Below are 16,170 nucleotides of genomic sequence, written 5' to 3' on the forward strand. Positions count from 1 at the left end.
TGAGAACAAATATACAACATATCAAAATCTCTGGGACAGTATGAAAGTAGTACTAAGAGGAAAATTTGTTGCATGGAGTGCATTAATAAAAGAATAAAAAGTAAACAACTAAATGACCTAACATTACAGCTCAAAGTCCTAGAAAAAGAAGAACAGATCAACAGTAAAAGTAGGAGAAGACAGAAAATAATTAAAATCAGAGTTGAAATCAATGAAATTGAAAAACAAAAGAAACAATTCAAAAAATGGAGAAAACAAAAGGTTGGTTCTTTGAAAAAATAAATAAAATTTATAAACCCTTCACCACACTAACAAAGAAGGAGAGGGAAAACTCAAATTACTAAACTTCGTGATGAAAAAGGAAAGATCACAGCAGACACTATTGAAATAGAAAACATAATTATAAGCTATTTTGAAAATCTATACTCCAACAAAATATAAAATCTCAAAGACATTGGCAGGTTTCTAGAGACCTATGATCTACCCCAAACTGAATCAGGAGGACATACACAATTTAAACAGATCACTTTCAAGAAATGAAACAGAAGAAGACATCAAAAGTCTACCAACCAAGAAAAGCCTGGGAGCAGACAAATTCTCAGCTGAGTTCTACAAGACCATCAAATAAGAATTAACCAATGCTCCTCAAAGTGTTCCATGAAATAGAAAAGGAAGGAATCCTTCCAAACTCATTCTATGAAGCTAGTATCAGGGCTGGGGTGATAGCTCAGTCGGTAGAGTGCTTACCTTGCAAGTACAGGGCCCTGGGTTCAAACCCCAGCACCTCAAAAAAAAAAAAAAAAGGACTTGAAGCTTGTATCACCTTGATACCAAACCCAGACAAAGGCACATCAAGGAAAGAAAACTTCGGATCAATATCCCTGATGAAAACAGATGCAAAAATTCTTAACAAAATTCATCAACATCTGGAAATCAATAAATGTAATCCACCACATCAACAGACTTAAAGATTAAGAATCATGATTATTTCAATAGATGTAGAAAAAGCATTTGATAAATACAGCACTCATTCATGATCAAAATACTAATTTAGGGATAGTAGAAACATACCTAAACATTGTAAAGGCTGTCTATGCTAAGCCCACAGCCAACATCATTCTAAATGGAGAAAAATTGAAAGCATTCCCTCTAAAATGCCCTCTGTCACCACTTCTATTCAACATCATCCTTGAAACTCTAGTCACAGCAATTAGGCAGACCAAGGATATTAAAGGGATACGAATAGGAAAAGAAGAACTCAAACTATCACTATTTGTTGACAACATGATTCTATGTTCAGAGGATCCAAAAAATTCGACCAGAAAACTTCTAGAACTAATAAATGAACTCAAAAAAAACAGGATATAAAATTAACACTCATAAATCTAATACATTTCTATTCATAAGTGATGAATACACTGCAAGAGAAATTAGGGAAACTACCCCATTCACAATAGCTTCGAAAAAAATAAAATACTTGGGAATCAATCTCAGAAAAGAGGTGAAAGACCTCTACAATGAGAACTACAGAACACTAAAGAAAGAAATTAAAGAAAACCTTAGAAGATGCAAAGAACTCTCATGTTCTCAGATAAGCATAATAAACATTGTCAAAATGGCCATACTACCAAAGGTGCTATACAAATTCAATGAAATTCCAATTAAAATTCCAATGACATACCTTATAGAAATAGAGAAAGCAATCATGAAATCCATCTGGAAGAACAAGAGACCCAGAATAGCCAATTCAATTCTGAATAGGAAGAGTAAAGCAGGAGGTATCACAATACCAGAACTTCAACTATACTACAGAGAAATAGTAACAACGACATGGTATGGTATTGGCACCAAAATAGACAGGTAGATCAATGGCACAGAATAAAGGACAAAAGATAACCTATCCAACAAATGATGCTGGGAAAACTGGAAATTCATATGTAACTAAATGAAATTAAACCTCTATCTCTCACCCTGTACAAAACTCAACTCAAAATGGATCAAAGACGTAGGCACTATAACAGAGACCCTGCACATAATAGAAGAAAAAGTAGGTCCAAATCTTTACCATGTCAGATTAGGACCAGACTTCCTTAACACCACTCCCAAAGCACAAGAAATAAAAGCAAGAATCAATAAATGGGATGGATTTAAACTAAAAAGATTTTTCTCAGCAAAGGAAACAATCAACAATGTGAAGAGAGAGCCTAGAGAGTGGGAGAAAATCTTTTCCACACACACTTCAGATAGAGCACTAATCTCCAGAATCTATAAAGAACTCAAAATCCTTTACACCAAAAATACAACTAACTCAACCAATAAATGGGCTAAGGAACTGAGCAGACATTTCACAGAAGAAGATCTACAAGTGATCAACAGATAAATGAAAAAATGTTCACTGTATCTAATAATTAGAGAAATGCAAATCAAAACTACCCTAAGATTTTATCTCACTCTAATTAGAATGGCTGTTATCAAGACTGCAAGCAACAACAAGGATGTGGGGGGAAAAGTTACTTACACTCATACATTACTGGTGGGGTTGCAAATTGATGCAGACACTCTGGAAAGCAGTATGTAAATTTCTTAGAAAACTTGGAATGGAATAACAATTTGACCAGTTATCCTACTCCTTGGTCTATATCCAAAGGACTTAAAATTAGCATATTATAGTAATACAGCCACATCAATATTTATAGCAGCTCAATTCACAATAGCTAGATTGTGAAACCAACCTAGATGCCCTTCAACAGATGAATGGATAAAGAAACTGTGGTATATATATACACAATGGAATATTACTCAGCCATGAAGAAGAATAAAATTATGGCATTTGCAGGTAAAAGGGTGGAGTTGGAGAATATCATGCTAAGGGAGATAAACCAATCTCAAAAAAACCAAACACTGAATGTTTTCTCTGATAAGTGAAGAATGATACATAACGAGGATGGGAGGGGATAAGGGAAGAATGGAGGAAGGATGAATCGTTTAGAGGGAAATGAGGGGTGGGGAGGGGTAGGAGAAGGAGAGATTATTAGAAGGAATGAGACCGACATTGTTACCCCATGTGCACATATGATTACACAAGCGGTATGACTCTACCTCGTGTACAACCAGAGAAATGAAGTCTTACTCCATTTGTGTACAATGAATCAAGAAAACTAAAATTAAAAAAGAAATTTTTAAAAAATTTTTAAAAAGAAAGTAGGATTTTAGCAGATGGGAACAGAACCTAGGCATCTCCCAAGAGTATAACTTGAAAAGACTGAAAGCCTCACCAATCTGGGGTAGAAAAGCAGAAGAACTGGGTTTCTAAGGGAAGGTTACGAGTTTAATCAAAGTTATATATGGAATTTTGTTTTTTCCAAATTACTTTGTCTAGAGTTCAAGATAAAAGTCAAGACCGGTGACTTGAGAGGATATTTCAGAGGTAGGCAACAGGTCGGATGAAATATTTAATATACTACAACAAGAACTACAAAACAGAAGTGCTTACAAATCTATACAAGTTCAAGAGCATCTGATCTTTTTGCTGAGGTTCAGTTGCAAATCAGCGAAGGAAACTGGATAAAGATTAGTCAGAAACATCAATTTCAGCCTTCAAGATTATTCTCCCCATCTTTTACTAAGAGTCTACCGTGTCTTTAGAAGCACTGCTACAAGTCCTCTGGAGCTCACAGATGGCAGACAAGGTTCCCAACAGCTGGGTTGTAACGTACACTAGAATTGGGCACACATAATAGCTGTTCCTACTCATCTGGTAACACAGAGAGAACAGTAAAACATTCTCTTTGAATAATTATTTTTACTATTTATGAATAATGTATTTATTTTTAAAATAATGACATAGGCTGAGCACTATGGTATATACTTATAATCCCAGCAATTTAGGAGGCTAAGGCAGAAAGATCCAAGTTCAAGGCCAGAAACAATGTAGCAAGACCCTGTTTCAAAATAAAATTTTTAAGAGGGAAGAGAAAGTAGCTCAGTGATAGAGTGCTTGCCTAGCATTCACAGGCCCTGGGTTCAAGTACTACAAAAAAAAAAAAAAAAAAAAACTACCATTATTATATAATATTCTATATCACATGAAATATTTAATGTGTTTATTACATATTTATATCTCTTAATTTATACACAGTTTCACCATAAATTTTCTTTTACAGTTTCTATGCTTTTTTTATTTAGTTGTAAACCTGATTCACATTAAATGATTTTTGGGGTTTTTTTTAATTCATAAATCAGTTTCTCCTCTTTTAGTTCCAAAATATTCAAGACATTTACAATCACTTAATAGTCACATAGTTTTCTTTGCCTTATAAAAATAAATCGTTGCTTAGAAATTACCAGGGTAAAATATAATTATAATATACATTGAATGGGATGGAAATGTACATCTTCTGGCCTCAAAAAAATATTGATTAATAATATTAAAGTTTTCCTCAACTGTTTATGATTTATGCTAAATTTCAGTTTTCAATACTAACTAAATCTAAAAACCTTAGCATGAACTCGATGTCAGTACGGGTGAATAAACTTAGATGATAAAAAGGCTTCAATTCTCAAAGTTCTCTGGTAATTATCTCCGTTTTGTCTATTCCTCTCCATGTGTAAGGACACTGAGAAACTCAGAGGGTGTGACTAGAGTTACACACGTGGATTGGAAGAGAGATATCCTTTAGAATCAGTGTCAAAGAGAGGAACGGCCATCATCAAGTATCAATGGGAAATGCGTCCGGGATGTGAGGTTTCAGCCATCACCATCCCCAAAGTCTTCAATGACAGAAACTATCTCCAGGAACAAACTCGACGTTCCATAGCTGGGTTGACTCCTCCACAGCACAGACATACTTTTTTCTCTTCGTGGTGATGGGGATGGAACCCAGGGTCTCATGAACACTACTAGGTCAGTGCTCTACCTGAGCTCCTCCCCATTCCCTCTTCAATATTTTCAGAATCCTCAAAGTAGCAGTTCCCTGGGAAGAACCGACCATATCAGAATAGCCTCTGTCAGGAGACTTTTCATAGTGGACATTGAAACCTGAACTAAAATGAAGACTTGCAAATATTCAATTAAAGAGATTAATTTCCAGGAACAATCACTATTAATCTGAATTTCTTGGACTGTGCATGAAAGAACTTTTCCTAAAACTTGCTAAAGCCTTAACAAAGAGTCTCCTCATTGCCACTTTCATCTCCTTATTTCTAAAGGTATAGATGATAGGATTCATAAAAGGAGTGATAAGAGCATCGAAGATAGGTAAAAATTTATCTATGGGTAAGGCAGGGAAGGGCCACACATAGACAATGATGCAAGGACCGAAGAAAAAGACCACCACAGTGATGTGAGCTGAGAGAGTGGAGAGGGCCCTGGCTGAACCACCCGAAGCGTGCTTACGAACCGTAACCAGGATGAAGACATAAGACATGATCAGGATGAAGAAGGTGCCCGTGGAGATGAACCCACTGTTGGCAGCGACCAGAAACTCCAGTCTGTAAGTGCCTGCACACGCGAGTTTGATGAACCGAGGAAAGTCACAGTAGAAGCTATCCATTTTGTTGGTTCCACAAAAGGGCAAGTTTACAACAAAAGCCAGCTGGACCACAGAGTGGATGAGTCCAATGGTCCAGGCCACAGCCAGGAGAGAAGTGCACGTTCTCAGGCTCATGCTGGTCAGGTAGTGGAGGGGCTTGCAGATGGCCAAGTAGCGGTTGTAGGCCATGACGGTCAGCAGCACCATCTCTGTGTCCCTCCCATGGTGTGAATGAAGAACATCTGTGTGATGCAGCCTTTCAAGGAGATGGCTCTGTGCTATCTGAAGAGGTCATAAATCATCTTTGGAGTGGCGATGCTGGACACACCTGTATCGATGAAGGAGAGATTGGCCAGCAAGAAGTACATTGGGGAGTGTAGGTGACGGTCTGAGATGATCGTGAGCACAATGAGAAGGTTTCCCAGCATACTTGCTACATAAAATGTCGTGAAGAACAGAAAAAGGAGAATCTGAATTTCCCAAGAACTGGTGAGTCCCACCAACACAAATTCAGACACCACTGAGTGATTTCTTCCATCCATCAACTTCAAGTGCAAGGATGACCCTGCGTTACTGTTACCTGAGGAGCACACGAGGAGGGGGAAAGTTTTCAAGTCGAAAAGGACATCCTGGCTATGGAGTAATGACCCAGGTGTCAAAAACTGAAGGTCACCTTGCCCTTGTACAGTGAAGAGTTTATATTGTGCTCGGGTCACAGAGAACTAACCCCAGAAACTTTTCCATGCCTAAATCATTGGAATCATGTTCTCACACAACCTCAGATTTAGTTTGGGCTTTATGGTACATCTAGAAGGGGAATATGTAAGCAAAGCACCAAAAAATTTTTAAGGAGTGGTATACCAAAAGTACAGAAATTTATACTCCCTAATTTCTACATGAAAAAAAATCTCACAGAACAGGAAATGCGTTGAAATGGAAAAGCTACTTATCTTTTTCTATTGTACACAGCCACCTTACAACATTCTGAAGTTGTTTAGTGATATGTCTTGTGTTTTCTAGGTTTATAATCATGTGTCATCAACAAAAGAGGTAACCTTTTCATCTTAAAATTTTGCTGGTATAAGATTGTATTCATACATTACCCCTTGCTGACATGGAAGTCCTACCAAAGTTTTCTATTCTTTTCATGGCCACTATCCCTTTTCCAGTGACACATTGCTCTATTCTTTTTTAATATAATAACACTATTTTCCTTACCAATATGTTCCATTCCCTTCCTACTTATCCCCAACAATTAAGATGAAATCTTTAAAATACTTTTCTCCACCTCTGTTCCAGTGTCCCCCCATTTAAATTAAGTCAGTTACTTCTTGTGCTTCTGGAACAACTACTGGCTTTACATATCATGCCTCCTGATTCTATCCCCCTTATTTTATTTTCTTTAATTTTTTTCCATTTCATTATCTTTATCTACATACCTTGAGATACCCAATGAACCTCATCTTCCAGCCTCAGATTTGAATTTCAGAAATAATCCTCCCCTTTCAAAATTTGATTCTTGAATTTTTCAGCTCATGATTAGACCCATAAATTATAAATTTGTCTAAATTAAAAATGTTCATATTGTCTCACACATAACTGCAACTAAGACAATTTCTTCAAGTTTTGTCCTACCATAAATGCTGATCTTTATTTTTTTATCCTTTTTAATAATCATTTCCTTCAAAATAAAAATATCAAAGTTTATAACATTAATTTTCTTTTCTCCTAAAATCTTATGACCTCTAAAAATCTTCATCTCTTTGTTGTAAAATAGCCATAAACAGTGATCTATATTTTACAGATTTGAAAATGAGGACTCAAGGAGTTTAAATCAATTGCTTAATGTTGCACAGCTAGGTATTAAATTCAAGCCTAATTCTTCCAATTGCTAAAAAATGAAAGTAAATTTTAAAAGCATTTGAAGAAAATGTCAAAATTCTACTAGTTGCTATCTTTCTATGAAGAGACTATGGGTTTTCTCTTTTTTCCACTTTAGTTTTATAAATTTTCTATTTGAGCACATCTATTTCTCCTTAGAGAAAAACATTCAAGAACAGGTTGACTCCAGATTGCAGGCATTCTTTATTAACTACTCTGTTAAACCCTGATGACCTAATGTCAAAGATAATTTTCAAGGACCCATCAAAGCAGCTTTTACTATCAGAGCACTCGACAGAATTTCATAGAAGGTAAAGTGAGTTTGGGGGTGTCTAATATTTCATTGGCAGAACTCTTTCCTCTCTTATCACAATGCATCTACTCCTGCTTCATACCCCACTCTGCTGTCCAAACCTCCTCTGCCATTCTCTCATTGATCTGGCCTCCTCTAATTCCTATCCTCCTGATTGATCCCTCCCAGACACTTGCAAATAAATCATTTCACGCTAAGCCAGCAGACACTTGAGTCTGTATCAATTCAACTCTCATCTATTTTTACTTTGGCTGTATGTGCTCCTATCTGTACTATGCTTTCTGCCACAGCTCCCCACTCTCCCCCAATCTCCCTGCACACCACAGAAGGGGACATCAACACCTTAGCACCACACCTCTGAAACTACCTCTACATTATCTTAGCTACCTGTGGAAAAGTTTTCACCCCCTCAGTTTATTCTACTTCACTGTCCATTTCACCTGGGTCACATAGAAAAGCGAGAAAAAGAAGAAAAATGACTGACTTATGTCTAAACACCAGTTGTGATTCTTGCTCAAAGATGCAAATGTCAGTCCAGTCCACAGACAGATAGTGAGAACCAGAACTCATCCTGAGTCAGACCAAAGAACCTAATCTATTCTCCTCAAGTGTAGATCAATACCCTCAAAATTTGGGGAAAAGATAAAAAGCTTCAAATATATGAGAGTTGCAATTCCTAAAGAGAAAAACAGGAATTAGTTTGTGTGATGCTGAGAACTAAGTTACGGAAATTGAGAGTTTGTAAAACACAGAAACTGAAACTATAATTGGACATTTATCTACTGTGAAAAACAAATAGGAAATACACAATAGAGAAGTAGAAAGGAATGTGGGAGAGAAAACATGAAAATGTCATGCTTTTTCCTCCTCCTGGAACAGCTGCTTCTGTTCAATGTTCTGCCCTGCACTCAGGATCCAGTTTAGTGTCTTCTCCAAAACAAATATCTACCAACATCACTAACAAAAGTTATAGGAACTCACTTTGGTACTCTTCTCCATGCTTTGCCCAGAACATATAAATAACAAATATGTCAAAAAATTATTAAATTGTGGCTTAAATTTAAAAGGGAGATAATTACTGAACAATAGTTGAAGGCAGAGCCAAAGACAGGTTGGATTCATGTCTAGTCAGCTCAACTGTAAAGAATTTGTTTTACATACATTTTACATGATAGCACTTGAAGTAGGAGCTTTCTAGACTTCAAGGAGGATAATTTGATATTCTGACTAAGACTGTAGCCTTTTCAAAAACAATGAACCTTACTTTGTTTTTCTCAAGTAAAAAAATTCTAATTAGTAACCTTGACTATTGGTGACCAAATAGCACTGAGTCTGGGGAATAGTCCATCCTCCCTTGATTGAATTTTCCTGGGAATTATACCTCAGAGTCCACACTTATTTTTACCTAGGGAATAAAAAGGACAAAAGAAGAGAAGGGGTTGGGGAAGGATCATCCATGCACCAGATGTAATGGTACCTAGATGAATGGAAGAAATATTTTGCTTCAAAATGAGTCAACAGAAGTAGCTGATGAGAAATGGAATACCTCCTTCAACGTATTAAATCAAGAGCACTACACCAGGCTCAGGAGCCTGAGACAGTACAAAGCCAGCTTCAGCAATTTACCAAGGCGCTAAGCAACTTAGTGAGACCCTCTCTCTAAAAAGAAGAATAAAAAGGCTGGAGATGTGGCTCAGTGGTTAAGCAACATTGGGTTCAATCCTCAGTACAAAAAAAAAAAAAGTACTATACTTTTTTTTCACAATCCTATAATCTTTCCCTCCAATTCTGTTGTTGGTTTCATTCTTCAGGGATTATTGTCTCATGTTAACTCTTACTAGGAATGGCAGTTGATCAGCTCAAGACCACCCAACACATTTGGAAATTTTTGTTTATTTGTCTTTGGTGCTGGGATTGAACACAGGACCTCCTGCAAGCTAGGCAAGCACTCTATCACTGAGCTACATCCAAATAATTTGTGTTTTAAACAATGACATTTTTACATGCTTAGAACATAACTTGAGGGGTGTAAAAGCTTACAGGAACTTCAATGGAAATGTATATATAAGAAAAAAAAAAAACAAAAAATCATCTAACTTTCCAAGATGAGAAGTCAGGAAAAGAGCAGATTAAATTAAATGAAGGAAGATAGATGAGAGCAAAATCATGCTGGGCATGGTGGTGTACTCCTTAGCTACTCAGGAGGCTGAGGCAGAAGGATTACAAATTCAAGGCCAGTCTCAGCAACTCAGCAAGAATCTCAGCAACCTAGGAGACCCTGTCTCGAAATAAAAAATAAAAAGGGATATGGATATAGCTCAGTGGTAAACTACCCCTGACTTAAATCCCTTGTACCAAAAAAAAAAGTTCATAACAGGGCTGTTTAGACCTCAAAATTGGAAATAACTTAAATGTCCAGCAATGAACTACTGACTAAAGCAATGTATCTACAGCCATAAAAGAGATTATCACATAGCCACCAAGAATTACATGCCAGCACATTTTCATCATGAAAAGATTTACATATCACATTTTAAAATGATCAAGGTTATTGTAGAAATATGCAATAATATTTTGTACAATACAATTTTTAGATACATGAAAGAAGATGCAAGAAATATACCAAGAATTTAACAGCTATATATTTGAATGAAATGACTTTCAGTCAACGTTTCCTTTTCTTCTCATGCTTAACTATAAGTAACTTAAAAACATACCTTAGACAACAATTTGTTGACTCTTTTTTTATTTTTACTGTAAACAAATGGGATACATGTTGTTTCTCTGTACATGGAGTAAAGGTGTACCATTTGTGTAATCATAAATTTACATAGGGTAATGTTGCTTGATTCATTCTGTTATTTTTTCCTTCCCCCCACCCCTCCCACCCCTCTTTTCCCTCTGTACAGTCCCTCCTTCCTTCATTCTTGCCCCCCTCCAACCCCCCATTATGTGTCATCATCCACTTACCAGCGAGATCATTCGTCCTTTGGTTTTTTGAGATTGGCTTATCTCACTTAGCATGATATTCTCCAATTCAATTTGTTGACTCTTAAAGAAAGTGTATTTTCCCACCACTTGAGATGCAGAAGGAAAAAGTTGCTCCTTTCTTCCACTTAGCTTTTATTTACCCTTGCTGTTTATATAATAACAAATAACTATTGACTTCCTCCTCTAGACCAGGCACCCCTCCAGGTACAAATGAACAAGAAATCAGTTTCTGCTCTATGGAGCACACAGTCCTGCAGAGAAAATATAATTAACAAAATATTAAGAAGCAATCTTTCCAAAACAAACATTAAACCAAGTACATAATAAAGACTGGAGTAGAGCGGCAAGAGGGAACTACTTTAGAAAGGAGTCTTCCTTGGAGTTGACGCTCAGATGAAACCTGAATGATGGGGACAGCCCTGCATACATCTGTGTGACGTGCTCTATGGGCAGAGGGAAGAGTCAGCGTACATGCCTCAGGAGACACAAGCTTGATATGTCCAAGTAACAATTTAGGGGCAATGCATAGCAAGGAGGGAGAAAGTTTAAAAAAAAAAAAAAAAGAGTTCATGGGGCATGATAGTGCACACCTGTCTGTAATCCCAGCAGCTCTGGAGACTGAGGCAAGAGGATTGCAAGTTCAAAGTCAGCATCAGAAACTTAGTGAGACCCTAAACATCTTAGGGAGACCCTGTTTCAAAATAAAATATAAAAAGGCCTGGGTATGTGGTTCAGTGGTTAAGCTGCCCTGGGTTAAATCCCCAGTACCAAAAGGAAAAAAAATAAGAGAGAAAGAAAGTTTGTTCATTGAGATTGGCAGGGTCAGATCTTGTCAGGCTCTGCAGATACTGGCTAGGCCAAGGGTGAAGCAGAGTCCAACCAAGAGGTCATGCTGGGGTCACCCTGCCCTGAGGCTTCAGCACTTTTCATGAGCTTCTCTCCTTCCAAGGCATGCATTAGCTCAGAAGAGTAGCCCAGTGGTGTCTAGCACTTCCCATAGCATCCACAAGTCCATAAGTCCCCTCTACTTACATTCTTTGAGTCTGCTGAGTTACCATACCACTTAATAATTTATAGTGACTTTTTGTTTCAGAGACCCATTGTTCATTCCTAAAATTGGGTTATATAATTCTAACAATTTTCTACAGTTCCTGACATAAGAAGTAGAACATACAAATATTCAGTGTATTTCTGATCAATTAATACATATAATTTACATATGTATAAATTGTGTGTGTGTGCATGTACGTGCCAGGGATTTAATCCAGGAGTGCTTTACTACTGAACCACATCCCCAGCCCTTTTTTTATGTTTTATTTTGAGACAGAGTCTCTCTAAGTCTTTAGGGCCCTGCTAAGTTGCTTAGTTTTGTCTCAAAGGTGGATCCTCCTGCCTCATCTTCCTAAGCCACTGGGAATACAGGCATATGCACAATGCCCAGCTCTGTTTATATAAGTTTTATAAATTAATCAGCTTGAAAACTTCTTTCAGCATATTAAAATGTACCACAGAGGCTGGTGGTGATATACCCTGTAATCCCAGGACTGGGGAGACTGAGTCAGAAAGATTTCAAATTCAAGGTCAGCCCCCACAACTTAGCAAGGTCCTAAGCAACTTAGTAAAACCCTGTCTCAAAATTTAAGAATAAAAGGACTGGGAATGTACCTCAGTGTAAAATGCCCCTGGAGTCAATCCCCAGTACAAAACAAAAATTTTTTTAAACCCACAGATAATCAAAACAAGATATTAGCATTCTAAAATAGTATAAAAGAGGGCAATTTGAAAATAAGAGAATGACTATTTTTAAAAAGTATAGAAACCAAATTGATTTGTGGCATATTGAAGTCTCTCTATTCAAGAAGTTTTATCACTTAAAATACTTGAAGAGTCTTCTCATTCTCAAGATAATCCACATTCTCCCCTGAGATGTATGTCTACCTTCCTAAATAAATCTCTGTCTATGCCATTAAAAAAATAAAGAAATAAAATAGTTGGAGAATATTCTAGCTCTCTTAGGAAAAGAGCAAGTTCTATTTTTTTTTAATATTTTTCATACATGTATGTCGGGGTACCCGGGACCCCTGGACCTAGGTGTGGCTAAGATGGCACCTGGCAGTGAGCCAGAGCAGTTAACTTTTGCACAAACATCTGACATCATTTTAAGGAAGTCTTTATGACTGGTTCTCTGGTCTCATGCACAACGCATGATCTCGGTATGCCCTGCTTGGCTCTCTGTATCTGTCCACGCTTTTCCCTCGTGTGCTCTCCTTTGATTGGTGGTTTTACCTATATAAGGTCTGTAACTTCCCTGCTGAGGAGGAAAAAAGGGGATAAGAAAAAGAAACAATAGAAGCAGAAGGACAGCGCGCAATAAAGCATTGAAACTTCAACAAGGTGTCGTGTTTCTCTGCGGGCAGGGAACGCGGTAAGTGGTGCCAAAACCCGACCCGGGAAACAACAAACCAGCAGCAACTACCTAGGTAAGTTTTAGAGATTAATGTTATAAATAATAAAAAAGGAGTGATAAAGGCAGCCTTGACGTTCGCGGTAAAGCGACTATCAGGACACACGGAAGGTGGTCCGGGGACACGCAGAATGTGGTCCAATTAAAGTCAGGACACACGGAAGGTGGTCCGGGGACACACGGAATGCGGTCCAATTAAAGTCAGGACACACGGAAGGTGGTCCGGGGACACGCGGAATGCGGTCCAATTAAAGTCAGGACACACGGAAGGTGGTCCGGGGACACGCGGAATGCGGTCCGATTAAAGTGAAAGTAAGGACTAGCGAAAGGCAGTCTGGAGACAGAGCCAAGCGAAACGCGGCTCGGAGTGGACTAGCGAAAGGCAGTCCGGAGACAGAGCTAAGCGAAATGCGGCTCGGAGTGGACTAGCAAAAGGCAGTCCACCTTAAAAGTATTAAAGTGAAAGTAGCACGCGAAAGGCGGCTACACCCTGGACTAAGCGAAAAGCGGTCCACATTAGAGATATTAAAGTGAAAGTGGTGCATGAAAGACCACCATCAATCAACCCGGACCAAGCGGAACGCGGTCCAGTGAACTGAAACTGGTATGCGAAAAGTGATCACAGCAAATTAATCATGGGTTCTGAGGTGTCTAGAGTTCACATGGAAGGTCTATTAAAGGCTTTATTAAAGGCTAATGGAACACCTTTAAAGGTTTCCTCAGCTAGGAAGTTTTTAAAAACTGTAGAAGATAAAGCCCCTCAGTTTTTAAATGAGGGATTGTTTGATCAAGAGAAACTATCACAAGAGACAGAAAAAGGCCCCCCCTCCTGATCCCTTCCACGCAGCTCCATGGCCACCTAGGGAGGGAACACCCGTGTTCTTGAAGCAGTCCTCCCCCAGTCCAATCCCCCTAGGCAGAGATCTCAGCAGCTCCATTCCTCAAAAGTAGTAAGAAATAATATTTTGTGATTTTCTGCATTCAAACCTAACCTGATTTCTCAGCCAGGAAGAAAAAGGGTTAAAAAGTCCTGGGTGATCCTCCCTCCCCCCTCCCTGGCCTTGCTAAAGCCTGCATTGGAATGTAAACTGCAGCGGTCTCAGCGGGAAAGGGGGGTAACCTGAAGATAAAAAAGGAAAAAAAAAAAAAAAAAAGGTGTCTGTTTTAAGCTTCTGGCTGCTACACAGAACTACTCATTTTCCAGGATTCTTGTTTTGTTTTGTTTTTTTTTTTTTTAATGCTGTATTTTTGAGCTCATGATTTTTTTTTTGATCAGTTTTATTTTTATCCAACTCTACAGTTATTTTTGAACATCTGTTACATTACAATGGAGATTCACCTATAAAGTTACAAGGCCTTTGATTTTGTGTTATGTGGATGTTGTGCTGTCTAATGTCATGTTTTGTCTGTATCAAAACTGAGCGCTCCTAAAATTAAAATTTAAAAATGGATCCAAATACTTTTATTCACGTGATTTAAAAAGGTTCAATTTAAATTGAGTAAATTAATAAAAGTAAAATGTCTTTAAAAATAACTTACAAGTCTCTAGGTGGTCAAACTAATAAAATGTTGATGTTAAACAATGTCTAATATCAATTGTTTCTAGGACCTTTCTTCAACAGAAAAGAGACAGCAAATACTGTTCAGGACACTTGTCTAATATCTTGACTAAAAACAAGGTTACTAAGAGTTATGTCTTAACAAGTACAATTCTATATACAAAGGGTTCTAAAGGTTTCAACTGTGTTTCAGTTAGAGTACTATAAACAACAAAGTATTTTATCTTGTTAAAATGGTGTAATTTATCTAAATTCAGAAATTTCATAAGAGTTGTTTCAAAATGTGAACAAAAGGGGGTCAACACATAAAAAAGAAAAAATAAAAGGTTCTAAAAATACAACTATATTTAGTGAAGAAGAAAATCTTTCTGGATAAAAAAGTGTTATATAATAAAATACATGAGGGTCTAAATAAGTGCTAAAAAAGTCTGTGTGTAAGTAAAGGACAAGTTTCAACAAGTCTGTGTGTAACTAAGTTGGTTGTATGTATGTAAAACAGCTAAAGCTATTTAAGGTTTTCCCTAAGGTGAAATACTAATGTTCTGATATAAGCCAAAGTTTAATCTATATGGTAAAATGACATGGTAAAATAACAAGGATTTCTTAGAAACACTAATTTACTCTTAACTTTGTGTCTATTAAGTTTTATTCTTTAAAACAATTAGTCTTAAAAATTGGGGTTTATACAATTATGGTAAAACAACTGTTAAGAGTATTGTACTATGTTACAGAGTCTAAATTTTTCTTTAAAAACTAAATTTAGTAAGATTAAAGTGTCAAGGTAATTGTAAAATGGTCACTCCTTGTATATTAAATGTATTCATATTTTCCAAGTATACAAGTTTTAAAACAGGGTATTTATCAAGCTGCTATTCTCCAAACTTCTCTCTCAATGTTGGAATGCTTCTAGGTTCTCATAAACAGTCTTAATGCCTATTCCTACCAGCTAAAATATTACAATCATATCCCAAAGCTGTTGCTCAAGTAATATTTAAGGGAATAGAATCTTGCATTACTGTCTTTGAAATCCATCCTTCTATCATTATAACCCCTTATTCCACTCAGCAAATTAAATGGCTAAGCAATAATGATGATGATTGGTCAGTATTATATTGTTCCACCTCAGTTCAGTTTGATCTGCACTTGTTCATGATCAACTTCATACTATAATAGTTCAATCCAACTCGGCACAAGTTACTGAGCTCGCAGCTGTGGTGTTGGCTTTTAAAGTAGCAGATAATCAGCCGTTTAATCTCCTATCTGATAGTTCATATGTTGTTAATGCTTTAAGTGTTCTTGAAACTGTGCCATGTATACAGGACATATTAGGGCTCATTCTAATTTACCGGGACCTTTGGCTAGAGCAAATGATTTGGTGGATATGGCTACCAAATCCGTTTTTGTTTTTTCCATAGAGGAACAAGCAAAACT

At 37.2% G+C, this 16,170-nt stretch overlaps 1 pseudogene; it reads right to left on the minus strand.

The window, feature by feature from the left end:
• Positions 1-5,102: 5,102 nt before the first annotated feature.
• Positions 5,103-6,073, minus strand: LOC124976408 (olfactory receptor 4F3/4F16/4F29-like; annotated as a pseudogene).
• Positions 6,074-16,170: the final 10,097 nt, after the last annotated feature.

This window comes from Sciurus carolinensis, chromosome 2, assembly GCF_902686445.1.
Source record: "Sciurus carolinensis chromosome 2, mSciCar1.2, whole genome shotgun sequence".
Lineage (NCBI taxonomy): Eukaryota > Metazoa > Chordata > Mammalia > Rodentia > Sciuridae > Sciurus > Sciurus carolinensis.